The sequence below is a fragment of the Protomyctophum bolini genome, assembly GCF_963924005.1.
Source record: "Protomyctophum bolini genome assembly, chromosome: 14".
NCBI classification, from domain to species: domain Eukaryota; kingdom Metazoa; phylum Chordata; class Actinopteri; order Myctophiformes; family Myctophidae; genus Protomyctophum; species Protomyctophum bolini.
Window position 1 is genome coordinate 13812419 of NC_137875.1, and position 15672 is coordinate 13828090.

At 46.6% G+C, this 15672-nt stretch overlaps 1 protein-coding gene across 1 annotated transcript in view; it reads right to left on the minus strand.

Moving 5' to 3' along the window:
* LOC308328538 (zinc finger MIZ domain-containing protein 1-like) overlaps window positions 1-15294 on the minus strand; it is a 146578-nt gene extending 131284 nt beyond the window's left edge. Inside the window, 1 exon segment of the mRNA XM_080782431.1 lies at window positions 15163-15294. The gene's annotated coding sequence lies outside the window, so the exon portion shown is untranslated.
* Between the last annotated feature and the right edge of the window lie 378 nt (window positions 15295-15672).

Sequence of the window (15672 nt, forward strand, 5' to 3'; positions counted from 1 at the left end):
GCCTGTAGTACAGTGGGTAGTACATTCAGTTCTGTGGCCTGTAGTACAGTGGGTAGTACATTCAGTTCTGTGGCCTGTAGTACAGTGAGTGGTACATTCAGTTCTGTGGCCTGTAGTACAGTGGGTAGTACATTCAGTTCTGTGGCCTGTAGTACAGTGAGTAGTACATTCAGTTCTGTGGCATGTAGTACAGTGGGTAGTACATTCAGTTCTGTGGCCTGTAGTACAGTGGGTAGTACATTCAGTTCTATGGCCTGTAGTACAGTGAGTAGTACATTCAGTTCTGTGGCCTGTAGTACAGTGAGTAGTACATTCAGTTCTATGGCCTGTAGTACAGTGAGTAGTACATTCAGTTCTATGGCCTGTAGTACAGTGAGTAGTACATTCAGTTCTGTGGCCTGTAGTACAGTAAGTAGTACATTCAGTTCTATGGCCTGTAGTACAGTAAGTGCTGTTTCTTGCATTCTCTCATTCGTTCCTGCTATTTCCCCCCATTCTCACGCAAAGACCTTTCTCTCCCACCCCTCCCTCTCTCTCTCTCTCTGTCGCCGTGCGTGTCTCTCTTCCACAGCCGTTGTCAATTAGCAGGGTCAGGGGGCGATGGAGGGAGAGAACAGCACAGGGCTCTGGTATGATCTGGGGCCGCAGCCCATGCGCGGAACTGAGGAACCACTGCTGCTTCTGCACTGTCTGAATGAACCAGACAGTGGCCTTGTGGTTAGAGTGTCCGCCCTGATACTGGGAGGTCGGGCGTTCGATCCCCGGCCGGGTCATACCAAAGACTGTAATAAATGGGACCCAATTAGGGCCTCCATGCTTGGCACTCAGCATCAATGGGTTGGATTGGGGGGGTCAAGTCAACTAATCAAATGATTCCCGAGCGCGGCACGGCTGAACAAATTTCACTGCGGTAACGTGTGTAACAAATCGTATGACTTTGAATCAGCAGCGTACTGAGGAACCACTGCTACCGTTTGATTTAGTCGTAGCTGAAATGCTGGAAATAGCCGATCTCCAAGTTCACAACGCATCGCAGCATCGTGTAGATCTGCTATTTTCTACTGGATCTCTCGTCCACTAGTCCCTCCGTAACGTTTTAGTCTAGTTTTTATTTGTTGACAGAATTGTCAATATATTTAGTCTTAGTGGAGTAGTGTGGTACTGTAGTGTATTCTTACAGCTACAGTATACTGCTTTGCTGTCAGTGTGTGCGTGTGTGTGTGTGTGTGTGTGTGTGACTGTGTGTGTGTGTGTGTGTGTGTGTGTGAGTGTGTGTGTGCGCACGCATGCGTGCCTGCGCACACATAAATCCACCCTGTGTCAACAGGTTGTCCTGCTGACAGGACGTGTGTGTGCATGTGCACGCGTGTGTGTGCGTGTGTGCATGCGTGCGTGTATGCTGACACAGGACGTGTGACCCCTTCCTTCTAATTTGGGACATGGTCTCTATCGGCTGGAAACCTTGTATGTATAAAAAATATAGCTTATTTCCAGATCTGCTAGTTTCACTAGCCTGCTTCATGTGACTGTTAACTTGTTACATGATTCACATGCGCTCTTGCGCGACGAAGTAGGACATTAATTTAGGACAAAACACGATAAAAATTAAAAAAAAAAAAATTAATGATGAAGATACAAGGTTTCTTTGTGAATGTCGTGAACAGGGCTGTGAATGAATGTCTCTGCTCAGCGTGAGAACCACCACACTGGATCTGATACCAAACACACACTTCATATCCTCGCTGTCAGGCAGAAACCTCTTGTCTCCAATATTCTAACTGTTTTCGTCGATCTCGTCAAAAACAGCCACTTTTTTGGCTGTTTTTTAAACCTGAAAAGTAACCATTTTGGACATGTGAGGTTTCCACTGCTGACAGAGACGATGTCATACCTGCTGGCAAATCGCACACCGACATGTGTACTTTCCAAAGGACACGCACGCAAGTATGCACGCATGCACGCACGCACGCGCACACACACACACACACACACACACACACACACACATACATACACATACACACACACCTATGCAGTGGGCCTCCGTTAGTTAATTGCTTTGTTTCACCGGCCCCCTCTGAATACGAGGAGAAAAGCTGGCGGGCTGTGCCAGTTTACAAGACACATCTGCAGGTGTTGGATTACAAAATGAGAAAAACTCACGCTGTGAAGCAACAACACAGACACACACACACACACGCACGCACACGGACATGCACGCACTCACACGGACACAGAGGCACACACCGATACAGGGATAATCTCTGGTGTGTGCGTGCACGCGCAAACACACACACACACACACACACACGCACACACGATGGCATTCATAAATACCATTGGAAGAAAATAAATCGATGACGATTTATTTTTCTTGTTACTTTACAACACTGATGATAGGTCGCGCTCTTATACAACACATGAATAGCAATAGCTCTGGGTTTCTAGGCGATGGAGTAAACAGGAAGTAACCGGAGGTGAAAAGTGATCTTTGACGTCCGCCTCCAGCAGAACATGCAGATTATTATTATTATTTTTTTTTAATCCATTTATCTCTGATTCTTTTCCCAGATTGCATTTCTGGTCAAAACCATCTTTATTCACGGCCCATAACTAAAGCGTCGCTGATAGCGGTTACAAAATGTATATTTCGGGTAAATTAACCAATTTTTTGTGTGAAAATGTGGCGCAAATCTTTGAATATATATTCTTTCAGAGCTAACGTTTTTAACTTAAATCTTTGCTTCCGGGGGGGTCCCTGGAACAACATAAATTCAGATGGGGGTCGGCGGCCAAATACAGATAATTCTGGGGGTCGTTGACATGAAAATGTTTGAGAACCACTGCTGTCAGGATTTAGAAGACATTTGTAGAATTGTCATTAGTCTTAAATGGGTTAAAAAAAATCATATAAGATTGCGGGAGACTTTACGTTGTTTACTTCCGGTTTTCCCCTTCAAAATAAGACTATAAAAATAAGACTGGCAGTGGCAAAAGACTTAATGAATTAATAGTCTTTTTCAACCAGAAAACCATTTTTTTCTTTTTAGGAACAGGGAAATGGTCCTCATCCTCACAACATCTCAAATGTCTTGAATTCTACTATGTGGACAATTCTGGTCCTCACCTCACAAGTATAGTAACGCACGCGTGCAGCCGCACGCACACACACACACGCACACACACACACACACACACACACACACACACACACGCACGCACGCACGCACGCACGCACGCACGCACGCACACACGCACGCACGCACGCACACAGACTGCAAGTGCAGTTTGCTGTTCAGTACTTTGCGAGTTTGCGCCACTGCATGGAGGCAGCCCTGGGAAAGCGCTTGGCACACACATTGTGATGCGAGCGGGGGTGAAACTGAAACCCTCACAACAGCTGTCTCTATTTAAGACGGCTTCGTAGAGAAGAGAAAAGAGCAGCGATATTAACAGGAGGAGGGAACGCACAAGTATAATATGACAAGACCAACGGGGAGGCTTGGCTGTAGTAGCCTGTATGGTATGTTGAGCACCGTCCGGCATTGTCATTATTATTAGCGTAGCTGGTGACGGGGCAGAAACCTCGTATCGCCGTATTCTAACCATTTGTGGTATTTCATACATCGATGCCCTACTTGGTCCCAACACAATGAGAGCTCCAGCCACTTTCAATGTCATTAAATTCGCGATCATGTTTCTTAACCCATTTTGGGGCGGGAACCGCTTTTGGTGTTTTAAGCATTATGTTATACTTTAGCTATTGAAAAATAGCAGATCTACAAGCTCATAGAATAGAATAGAATAGATTATGAACGTGTAGGTCTGCTATTTTTGAAAAATCGTGAAATTCAAATCTTTGAATTATATATTATTACAGAGTGAACATTTTAACTCAAATCTTTGGGGATTTCGGATTATAAAGTAAATAATACATTTCTTTCATTTAAAATACTTCCACCTGCCATTCTTTCACATCATAAACAACCACACACGAGCATGCACTGTGATTGGTCAAAGTGACCTCGCGGCCTGAGGCGGGCCTTAGGGCTGAGCAGAGCCCTCTATTGGCTCTGGGGCTGAGAGATTTTAGCCCCAATGGCAAGAAATTCAAGCAGGTGTGTCATGTCAGCTGTCAATCATTCAACTCAATAGAAGCCAATTTGGGCTGTAAAAGAAAGATGCCAAATTTGACCTATTTTGTGTATTTCTTGTAACTATTTGATGCTGTTGCTGCTTTAGATTATACCAGAATATAACATTATTTCTTCTAAAACATTTGAATACTAATTTCTCATCTTCACTCCACTTGCCCATTGATACCAGCCACCCCTGGTGAATGTACTACTGGGTAGTAGAACTGCCCACTGCAGACTGACAGACAGGGTGAATGTACTACTGGGTAGTAGTACTGCCCACTGCAGACTGACAGACAGGGTGAATGTACTACTGGGTAGTAGAACTGCCCACTGCAGACTGACAGACAGGGTGAATGTACTACTGGGTAGTAGAACTGCCCACTGCAGACTGACAGGGCCATAAATACTCTAACATGGTTGCAGGGGCCAGGCAGCAGGTCATGGTTGTTTTAGCAAACCTCTCCCAAACGGTCAGCTGTGCTACAGTCAAACATTCTTCACTTTTCTGGCTATGAAGCCACTGTAACTGACTGTTCTCTCGCTATAGATGTTAGCGGAAAATAACTGAATTAACTTTCAATCTTAAAATCTAACCCCCCACAGAGCAAACTGGAAATCAAATGCATTTTGTCACAGTTGAGAGTGAAGTAGTGGAGCGTCTTTGATAGACATTGATTCTGCCAGAGAAAAAACACAATCAACTCGAGCGCCACAATCCCGTACAAGCTTCCTTCTCTCTCTCTCTCTCTCTCTCTCAGAGTATCCGTGTTGTGCTTGTTGTCGCACGTGCGTGCCCCGCTGCTCACAGATTTGATTATCTATGCAAATGCGACCGCGAACTAAACAAGCGGGTGAATCCAATCAAACAAAACACGTGTGTTTCACACCAAAAACAACTTTGATTCTTATGATCTCTCACTTCTCGCCCCTAGTTCGCCCCTCCGCCTCCTCATTCCTTAATTCAGGAGTAGAGAGAGAGAGCGAGAGAGAGAGAGAGAGAGACAGAGACAGAGAGAGCGCAAAGCGTGACTGTGACTCTGGCATCTTGCCACAAACGTTTGTGAAATTATTCAAATGAGGGACATTGTTGTTGTTTTGTTGTCGCGGTTGATTTGTGTTGAATGGCGACACAGGAACAAGGCTGGTGTATTCATGAACTCTCTCTCTCTCCCTCCGTGTGCATCACCGTGGCACTGCATGCGTGGAGGCGGCGTGCGTGGCATTATGAAGAGCCATTAATGAGTGTGTGGCGAGCTAGCCGCACATTGTGATGCGTGCCATATTACAGCCATTCATCAGAGAGAGAGAGAGAGAGAGAGAGGGGCCGGGACGGGAGACACTGACAGGCGGACATCCAACAGGTTGTGTAATCATATAACACAGTCATGTCAGGCCTGCCACGGCTCCCTGTCCCATTCAGCCCCTCTAATGGTGTTTTCCTGCGGGTAATTGACAACGCCAGGCCCCTCGTTGATGGATGGATGGATGACTCCATGGACACAACAGGGCAGTGCTGCTGTCTGGGAGAATGAACTATTTACCCCATGGACACAACAGGGCAGTGCTGCTCTCTGGGAGAAGGAACTATTTACTCCATGGACACAACGGGGCAGTGCTGCTGTCTGGGAGAAGGAACTATTTACCCCATGGACACAACGGGGCAGTGCTGCTCTCTGGGAGAAGGAACTATTTACCCCATGGACACAACGGGGCAGTGCTGCTGTCTGGGAGAAGGAACTATTTACTCCATGGACACAACGGGGCAGTGCTGCTGTCTGGGAGAAGGAACTATTTACTCCATGGACACAACAGGGCAGTGCTGCTGTCTGGAAGAAGGAACTATTTACTCCATGGACACAACGGGGCAGTGCTGCTGTCTGGGAGAAGGAACTATTTACTCCATGGACACAACGGGGCAGTGCTGCTGTCTGGAAGTCAGGAACTATTTACCCCACGGACACAACAGGGCAGTGCTGCTGTCTAGAAGTCAGGAACAATTTCGCTATTTTGTCACCGTCACCTCTCATCTCCATATTATGCTAACAATTTGTGTTTGAAAAGAGTGGCATATTGTCGGCATCAACATGTGAGAGTCTGTCCCCGTTACAATGCGCTACAGATGGATTGCTGAGGTGGAGCGCCACACCTACCATCAGGTCCCAGTACTTCACGAACGACTTGCTGCACCCAAGCCGTGCTATACTCATTCGCTGAGTTGGAGGTGCCTGGGATCGAACCCATGAACTTGTGGTCCAAAGGCGAGAGCTCTAACGATTGAGCTATACGTGGACAGTGCAGGACACTAAAGATATTCGATAGAAATTCATAACTTTTGAGGGGCGCTAGCCAATTCAGCTATTACTATTAGTGTAGATTTTCATCTTACACAAACATTAAATTCCCATTAAAATTATGAATGGAGAATTTACGTCATAGTGTCTGAACAAATAGGCAGAGTGTCTATTTTACGTCATGATGATGATAAGAGCGCACCTCATTTCACACGGGTGCGAGTTTTGAATGGCCTATTTAGCCAGTACGAGCACAAATGTCCGGTTTACTGCTGCTATGGCGGCATCCATCTTTGTTGTGAAAAAGGAACGAACCTCTTGCAATGTCCCGCCCCATATTTGCATAACCCTGGTTGGTTATAGCCTGGTTCCACACCAATCTGGTTGGTCCTATGCTACTGCTGTTCCGCTAAGTCCTCCCACAATTGAGCGACACCAGACTAAATCTGCCTGGGGCCATTTGCATTGCAAAGGCAGATAAAGGCTTGCTACACGAGGCCAGCGCTACCCTCCACTGTGGTCCGGACCGGTGGTCTTGTCTGGTGTGTGTGTGTTTGTGATGATGTAGATAGACCCCCGTACATACATACGTACGTATATACGTACTGTCAACATTGGCACACACACACACACACACACACACACACACACACACTGCCTGGTTCCTGTGACCTGGCCACAGTGGAACAAAACAACACTCCTCTGTTTATGTGCTTATCTCTCTGTAGTAAGTAACCTGAACCCCTCTTCAGCCTATATGTGTGTGTACTGTGTGCGTGTGTGTGTGTGTGTGTGTGTGTGTGTACGCGCGCGCGCGCGTGCGTGCGTGTGTGTGTGTGTGTGTGTGTGTACGAGTATGTGCGTAAGAGAGAGAACTCTGTGCAGCTGCAAGACTCTCTCTCTCTCTCTTTCTCTCCAGAAAGCGTTGCAGGGACTTGCCAGTATTTTCATTCCCTCTCCAGGCATTTCCGCACACTAACAAAGCCCTGCCCGAGTGATGAAACACAGAGGAAGCAGCTTTTGTGAAGGGGAGACGTTTTTCGATGTGCGGGCGTGCGCGTGTTTGTGCGTGGCGTGCGTGCGCGCATGCATGCGTTACTTCGTGCGTCCTGGCTTACACAGCTCGTTACATACAAATGTGCCTTTTGGCTCAAAATAAGTTAAGTTATTAGGCTAATGGGACGTTGTTTTGGTAGCAGTAGCAGTGCTTCAGCGCTACCAGAACAACCGTATCCGTTTCAGAAAGGCAGAGTTGTAATTAACTGTTTTAATACCTGTGGCTCGTTGAGTTAATTGGTGTATGTTCTTTTCTTTTTGCTTCTTTTCTTTTTTCTTTTTTTTTTTTTTTTTTTTACAGTTATGCCCTTTCACAGCCCTGCTTCCTCTCTCTCCATCGCCACAGGAAATGTGCACCGTAAACGCGGGTCACAGTTCTCCCAGGGTGTCGTTTCAATAGGACCCTATTTAACACTGTTAACAAAAAAACATCTCCTTTAGTTTGTTCAACTTAAATGGACACGGAAACAGGAAACATACACTTAATGTCCCCATATGTGTGCTAAAGAGCCCTGTGGGGTTTTCATGTTGTTTTGTGTTTTTTTCTCCTCTTCTTCATAAAGCCGGTTTTGTGTGCAAGCGTTGCCCTTTTATTTTGTCAAGTCCTCAACGTCTTTTCTGTCAGACGACCCCCCTCCCCCCTCCCACACACACACACACACACACACACACACACACACACACACACACACACACACACACACACACATCTACAGTATGTGTGGATAGTGGTTTTTCCACCACCAGATTTCTCTTGGGCCGAGGCCAGCGCTGGGGTCTACGCTCACACGCGAACATCATTTCCACTGCCCTCGCCTTCGTGCATGGGGTCATGACACAGCTACCGAAAGCTCTGGATGGTGTGTGTTTCTCTCTCTCTCATTTGGTAGACACCCGGGAGCAGATACTGTACTGTACTGTATACGTTGTGGGTCTGGGGGTTAAAACCGCCATGACTGGAGCCTTTTACGCGAAAGATGATGCTTGTTTTGTCAGTTTTTTACTCTGGGGGGGGGTTCCGACAATCCTGCGTGGCTTTGACGGCCGTCAAATAGCCTCCGGCTTTTTTGACACACGCGTGTGCCCCATAAACGGGGATTTGGATCAACCGGAGAAAAATAACCTCCATAATTACTGGGTTACATGTGGGCCTAGCCCACAGCGGGAGGGAGAGAGAGTAAAAAAAGAGAGAGAAAGAGAGAAGAAAGGGGAAAAAAAGAAAGGAAAAGGGGGATAGACTGCCAGGGATAGAGACATTCCTGTTTGCTGTGTCATCGCTGGGCTGAGTTCTCCGTCAGTCACTATGCACAGAGAGCTCCACGAACACACAGTTCATGCGCTGGACGCAGTGTTTTAAAACACTAGTGCTTCTCAAAGTGTTTTCGTGCCAAGGATCACCGAAGTAAGCCTTACCGAGCCCTGAGGCCCATAGGGCAGCCTGGGCAAGCCTTACCGAGCCCTGAGGCCCATAGGGCAGCCTGGGCAGGCCTTACCGAGCCCTGAGGCCCATAGGGCAGCCTGGGCAGGCCTTACCGAGCCCTGAGGCCCATAGGGCAGCCTGGGCAGGCCTTACCGAGCCCTGAGGCCCATAGGGCAGCCTGGGCAGGCCTTACCGAGCCCTGAGGCCCATAGGGCAGCCTGGGCAGGCCTTACCGAGCCCTGAGGCCCATAGGGCAGCCTGGGCAAGCCTTACCGAGCCCTGAGGCCCATAGGGCAGCCTGGGCAAGCCTTACCGAGCCCTGAGGCCCACAGGACAGCCTGGGCAGGAGACTATCTCCTGTTTCTGTAGCGTGCAGCATGGGGCAGATGGATGTACAAGTACACCCCCTGGACATGATGTACAAGTTATAGAGCCTGACCGATGCCAGGTTTTTGATTCCGATACCGATGTTGGAGAGTCCTAGACCACCGATGCGGATGTTTTTGATCCATATATTGTGAGACGATTTTAAGTTTAGAAAATGAATTAGAAAAACTTCGTATAAAAATTTGTATTAAAGTTTATAACATTTTAAAGAAAAAGCAAGGTAATAAATACAAATAAGCATAAATGGATACAAAATGCCAATGATTAAATATTTCACGGTATATATTTCAACTTTTCATAATGAATGCGCAACTTCATCATACTCACTATAAGTGTAAAGAATAGAAGATCTACAAGCTCCCAACATGTTGAGATATGATGTATTGTGAGCTTGTAGATAGGCTATTTTAACTATTTTATTTATTTTTTATTATTATTATTTTAATGGTTTTGGACAGCAATAATAGGTTCTGTATCAGACTATCAGTATCAGTCAGTTTGAGCAGATTCCATTCAAATTGGCTACAGTGACTGCCTATGAATTCCACAGGCCTGGGTATAAAACCTGGCCTGGTGGGGATATGTGGGCCGGCCACTTGGCGCTCACAGCTGAAGACAATTAATGTAACGAGTTGGGTTCTCTCTCTGTTGCGAAAAAATAAAACGGCTTGTCATACATGATTCAAGGCCACTGAGCTGGCCAATCCATCTACCATCTATTCATCTTTACTGTACATATGTAGGCCTATGCTATATCTGTGTCTAATGTATGTCTGACGCTCTACAAAACAGCACTAGATGTTCATATAGATTTTGCCGACGTTCTCCATTCTCTCTCTCTGTCCACAAAACAGGACGAGGAACATTTCTCAAATTCTACTAGCACACACACACACACACACACACACACACGGTCACGTGGCCTCCTGTGGTCTGGTAGAGTTGGCAGCGTTGCCACTCAGGCCTGTGAGACTGAGTGTGTGCGGTTGGCCCTGTGCCCGCCTGTCTGCCTTCCTGTCATTCAGGCTGGTTAAAGAGTCCTTGTTGAGAGCGACCCGCGCTGCTGGCCGGTCACTACGGGAGCCATTCACCCATGTTAAGGAAAAAAATAAAAAAAGCAGAAGAAACTGCACAGCATAACAGCCAAGTCCTGTCAACGAACAGCGCTCTCGCTATATACCGCATATACACACTACGCCTGGCACGGCCAGGCTAACACCACTGTGTACATATTAGTCTGGAACTTAGGCGTGGAAGATTTCTTTCCGAGGGGCGGTTACAAACAGATTCCAACGTCACAGCAAAGATGTCTTCACTTTGAATAGTGTACTCTGATTGGTCACCCACAACTCTGGGGTTAGCAAAATGTGATTCAACCTGAGGAGTGCCAGACCCAATCTCCCCAGGGATCTTTTTTTCCTGTGGCAGATTTGTCTGGTTTGGTAAAGAAGGTACAAACACAGTACTGTAGGCTACTGCTAAGAGCCAGAGACATTCTATTGGATAGGTTGCATCAATGAGGGCCTGAGGGGGCAGAAACTCATATATTCCAGTGAAATAGTGACAAACTCAGATTCCAGTGAAATAGTAAAAATGCTATAGACTCCTGAATTAGTGAAAAACGCTCATAGACTCCAGTGAAATAGTGACAAACACCCATAGACTCCAGTGAAACAGTGACAGACACTCATAGACTCCAGTGAAACAGTGACAAACACTCATAGACTAGTGCATTCTGTACACTTCCAGTACAGGCCTTTGTCACTATATTCGCCGATAGCAGTCTCTGTGTAGAAGACTGGCCTGAAAGAAGTGACGCAACACTTCTTCTAGATAAATTCACGGAGGTGTGCCTGCACTGGGCACAGCCATAGCTGAGGTGTATACCGTGAAGCGCAACTTGACACCTCAGTATTGATTGCCTACACCTGGCCTTACAGGGCACCGCTCCATGTCTATATGGCTCTGGCTGTTGAGAGCCATTGATCCTTCATTTGAATCAGATGTGTGGAAGGGAGATCTTATGGTAAGTGTATAGGCAGACTAATAGTCTAATACATCCTCCCCCAGACTCTTCAGAGCCCCCTCTGAACAGTCTGGATGACGTCTTACCATCACATGTCTGCAGTGCAGTCATGTGCACGCACGCACGTCTGTATGTGTGTTAAATCTGTCTCTCTCTATGTTCTGACGTCCGTGTGCTAATCGCTTTGGCTGCTGATCCCTGCCTCTGTGTGTGTGTGTGTGTGTGTGTGTGTGTGTGTGTGTGTGTGTGTGTGTGTGCGTGTCATGCTGATGTTCCACGGGCGGCAGGCATGCAGCGCTGCTGCACATCCCTCACACGCGGCATAAGGAAGATTAAAGCATCCTTTTATTTCTTTATTTCCTCGCCTCCTGTATATCTCTCCCCAACACCACCCAACACCACCCCCCAACACCACCCAACACCACCCAGCACCACCCACACCGGGGCCTCCTGTTTAATCCCCACTAGGAAGGAGGAGTACTGGTTGGAGACCAACAACACAAGGGGAAAAACAGTCAAATGTTTTTAACAGCATGCAAAGCTGGTCAATAATAGCCCAGAGTACTAGGCTAGGTTCTGCTCACCAGAACCCCATACAGGGACCACATCACACCTGTCCTCCTCCGTGAACCCCTTTTTGTGTTTTAAGCATTAGGTTATAGTTTAGCTAGCCGCGCTACGAGCTTGTAGATCTGCTTTTTTTGTTTTTATCCGTCAGGATTTAGAAGGCATTTGTAGAATCGTCCTCAGGTCTAACTGCAGGGTTAAAATACCCTCTCTGAACTCATCAATCGCCATGTCCCCATCCCACTCCCTCAGGTCAAGCACCTTGAAAAGCGCTATAGAAATTGTATGTATGAATTATTATTATTATTATTAGTAGTAGTATTAGTAGCAGTACTAGTAGTAGTAGTAGAAGTAGTAGTAGCGATGTACTGGTGAGATTTTCATGATTGGCTGGCCTCTAAGCCAATGGGAGACTAGCCCTATACGGCCAATGGGACACTAAGCCTGCTCTCCTCTCCCCCACCGCACCATGACTAGAGACTCCAGAAAGCACCACTAAAGGTACAATATGCAAGACAATGGAATGAAAGCTGATATATGATGGCATTTTTTGTTTTTTTTCCGTAAAATTAACGGCCTACTTGATCACACAAAAGTGTCAAAAGTAGCAGATCCGCAAAGCTTGTAAATCTGCTCATTTTTATACTTTTGACTTTGAATCCTGAGAATGAACCGTTTTGGACGTAATGAGGTTTACTGCAGACAGAGACGATAGATATGCATGAAATCACCTGTGTTGCGCTGCAAAGTGCAAGAGTTCAAGCTCACGTACTTTGTCCCCTTAATATACTGTACGCTGCACAGAACTCCATATATGGGCATTAAACAGTCTACAGTACACACCAAGGGCTCCATTTTTGTCACGGCTAAACCCCTTTATCACTAAACTTCTTTGCCTTTTGTACTATTTTGAAAAACATTTTTGAATAGTTCAACTAGCCAATATACATTGACACGTTGTGAGCTTGTAGACAGGCCATTTTCAAAAATGTTTTGCAAAATAGTAAAAAAAAAGGCAAAGAAGATTAGGGATAAGGGGTTTTGCCGTGACGAAAATGGAGCCCCAAGTCTCTTCACCAACAATAGCCGATCACAACGCGTCACGTAGATTGGCTATTCTGGGGGAATGTTCCCCCCAGAATAGGGATGTTGGTGCTTACGTGGTTAAACCACACCTAGTATAGAAGTCTATATATATATATTTGTCCTAATGGAAACAGATATTCACAGTTTTCCTCGTTACATTATGTATCTTAGGGGAAATATTTACGTTACTATGACAAGTAACAATATCATTCAGGGGTACCGTGGATGAGAAAATTATTTACAGGGGTGAACTGAGCTAAAAAAAAGACCACTGTACTACAGGGAGACCACCTCCAACCACTGCTGAAACACCTAAACGTAAGACCACTGTACTACAGGGAGACCACCTCCAACCACTGCTGAAACACCTAAACGTAAGACCACTGTACTACAGGGAGACCACCTCCAACCACTGCTGAAACACCTAAACGTAAGACCACTGTACTACAGGGAGACCACCTCCAACCACTGCTGAAACACCTAAACGTAAGACCACTGTACTACAGGGAGACCACCTCCAACCACTGCTGAAACACCTAAACGTAAGACCACTGTACTACAGGGAGACCACCTCCAACCACTGCTGAAACACCTAAACGTAAGACCACTGTACTACAGGGAGACCACCTCCAACCACTGCTGAAACACCTAAACGTAAGACCACTGTACTACAGGGAGACCACCTCCAACCACTGCTGAAACACCTAAACGTAAGACCACTGTACTACAGGGAGACCACCTCCAACCACTGCTGAAACACCTAAACGTAAGACCACTGTACTACAGGGAGACCACCTCCAACCACTGCTGAAACACCTAAACGTAAGACCACTGTACTACAGGGAGACCACCTCCAACCACTGCTGAAACACCTAAACGTAAGACCACTGTACTACAGGGAGACCACCTCCAACCACTGCTGAAACACCTAAACGTAAGACCACTGTACTACAGGGAGACCACCTCCAACCACTGCTGAAACACCTAAACGTAAGACTACTGTACTACAGGGAGACCACCTCCAACCACTGCTGAAACACCTAAACGTAAGACCACTGTACTATAGGGAGACCACCTCCAACCACTGCTGAAACACCTAAACGTAAGACCACTGTACTACAGGGAGACCACCTCCAACCACTGCTGAAACACCTAAACGTAGCTTTTCATCTGCCTACGGTTTCTGTGCAGGAATATAACACATGTTATTTAGTCCTGCAGGTGTTGAGGGGCCTCTCTCCTCCCTCTCTCTCTCAGGCATCTCTATCGGAGGGGGGGGACCCAGAACCGACGTCGCCTCCCCTCCCATCCCCATCGTATAACCAGCAGCAGACGCCCAGACGGACCCCGTGTTTGTCTGATTCCTGCCCCAGGAAAACCTCAATGAAAAGCAGTCGCTGTGCACTGCGCCGTCTGGTTCCCTGGTTTCCGTGCAAAAGATTAAACGCCCTCCTCCTCCTCATCAAGACTTTAATAATAAGCACTTAACCTGGTGTCCCCATATCTCGGAGGTGTCATCGTAGGTGAACAATTCCCCGCCCCCAAATGTCATACACACATTTTGGAAAGAGTTGACCCATTATGACACGAGGCCGATTCTACCCATGGCTTCTAAAAATCAGTAATTCTTTGCACAATTTCAAGATTTCTTTCTAAAACGTTCACAAAGCGCGGCACGAAGTGACGTGCTGCGAGATTGTACATCTGCTATTTTTGAACAGGCAATGCTAAAAATCAAAAACTTGGCATGTGTCTCCCAGATGAGGCCCGGGGGTATAAGCACCGAAATGTACCCATTCTGCATATTGTGAAATAAAATTTTCTATCAATCAATGAATCAAACCACTCGGAATAATCACAATGCTGCGACAAGCTACAAGAATTGATTAAATCAATTAATTACCAGCTGCATTGTTATTAACTGCGGGGGTCCGCTATAACTGCCTCTGTGTCAGTCTCAGTGCAGTAGTTTAGGTAAGAACCAAAATTATCTAAGGCGGAACTATTGTGTTCCGAGTCGTTTCCGCCCGGACATATTTGCGGTGTGCACATACGTCAGCCAATGACAAAACCAGCTGGACTAGAGGACTAGCTTGCACATCGATGATAGACTCTGCATGATAGACAAAGAAAACAAGCCACAAGGAAAAATGTGGAGTGAACAGAAACTTGAAGAGCGGGTTGGTTTACCTGTACAGACTGTGAGCGCGGAGTGTGGCGGTGTCGTAGAGGCGTTCTCCTCGCCCTCCACCCTCCTCCCTCCCTTCATGTATTCCTCAGGCGGCGCGGCGCGACGACTCCCGTCCCCCGCAGCCCCTCCTCCTCCTCCACCTCCTCCCCCTCCTCCTGCTCTCCTCCTCCAGTCTCAAGGTGTGCTCTGGAGAAAAACAAACAAACAAACACGCCGTTATGTGGATTTTATTATACACCCTTTTCCTCCTCGTTGCACAAACGGCTCTAGTGAAGTGAAGTGCTGCCGATAAACTCGTTTTAACCTCGCCTCGCGACGCCACGTTTATGTACACACCTGCATGAGATGTTATTCTGAAGAACATGAACACACCTCCATGAGATGTTATTCTGAAGAACATGAACACACCTCCATGAGATGTTATTCTGAAGAACATGAACACACCTGCATGAGATGTTATTCTGAAGAACATGAACACACCTGCATGAGATGTTATTCTGAAGAACATG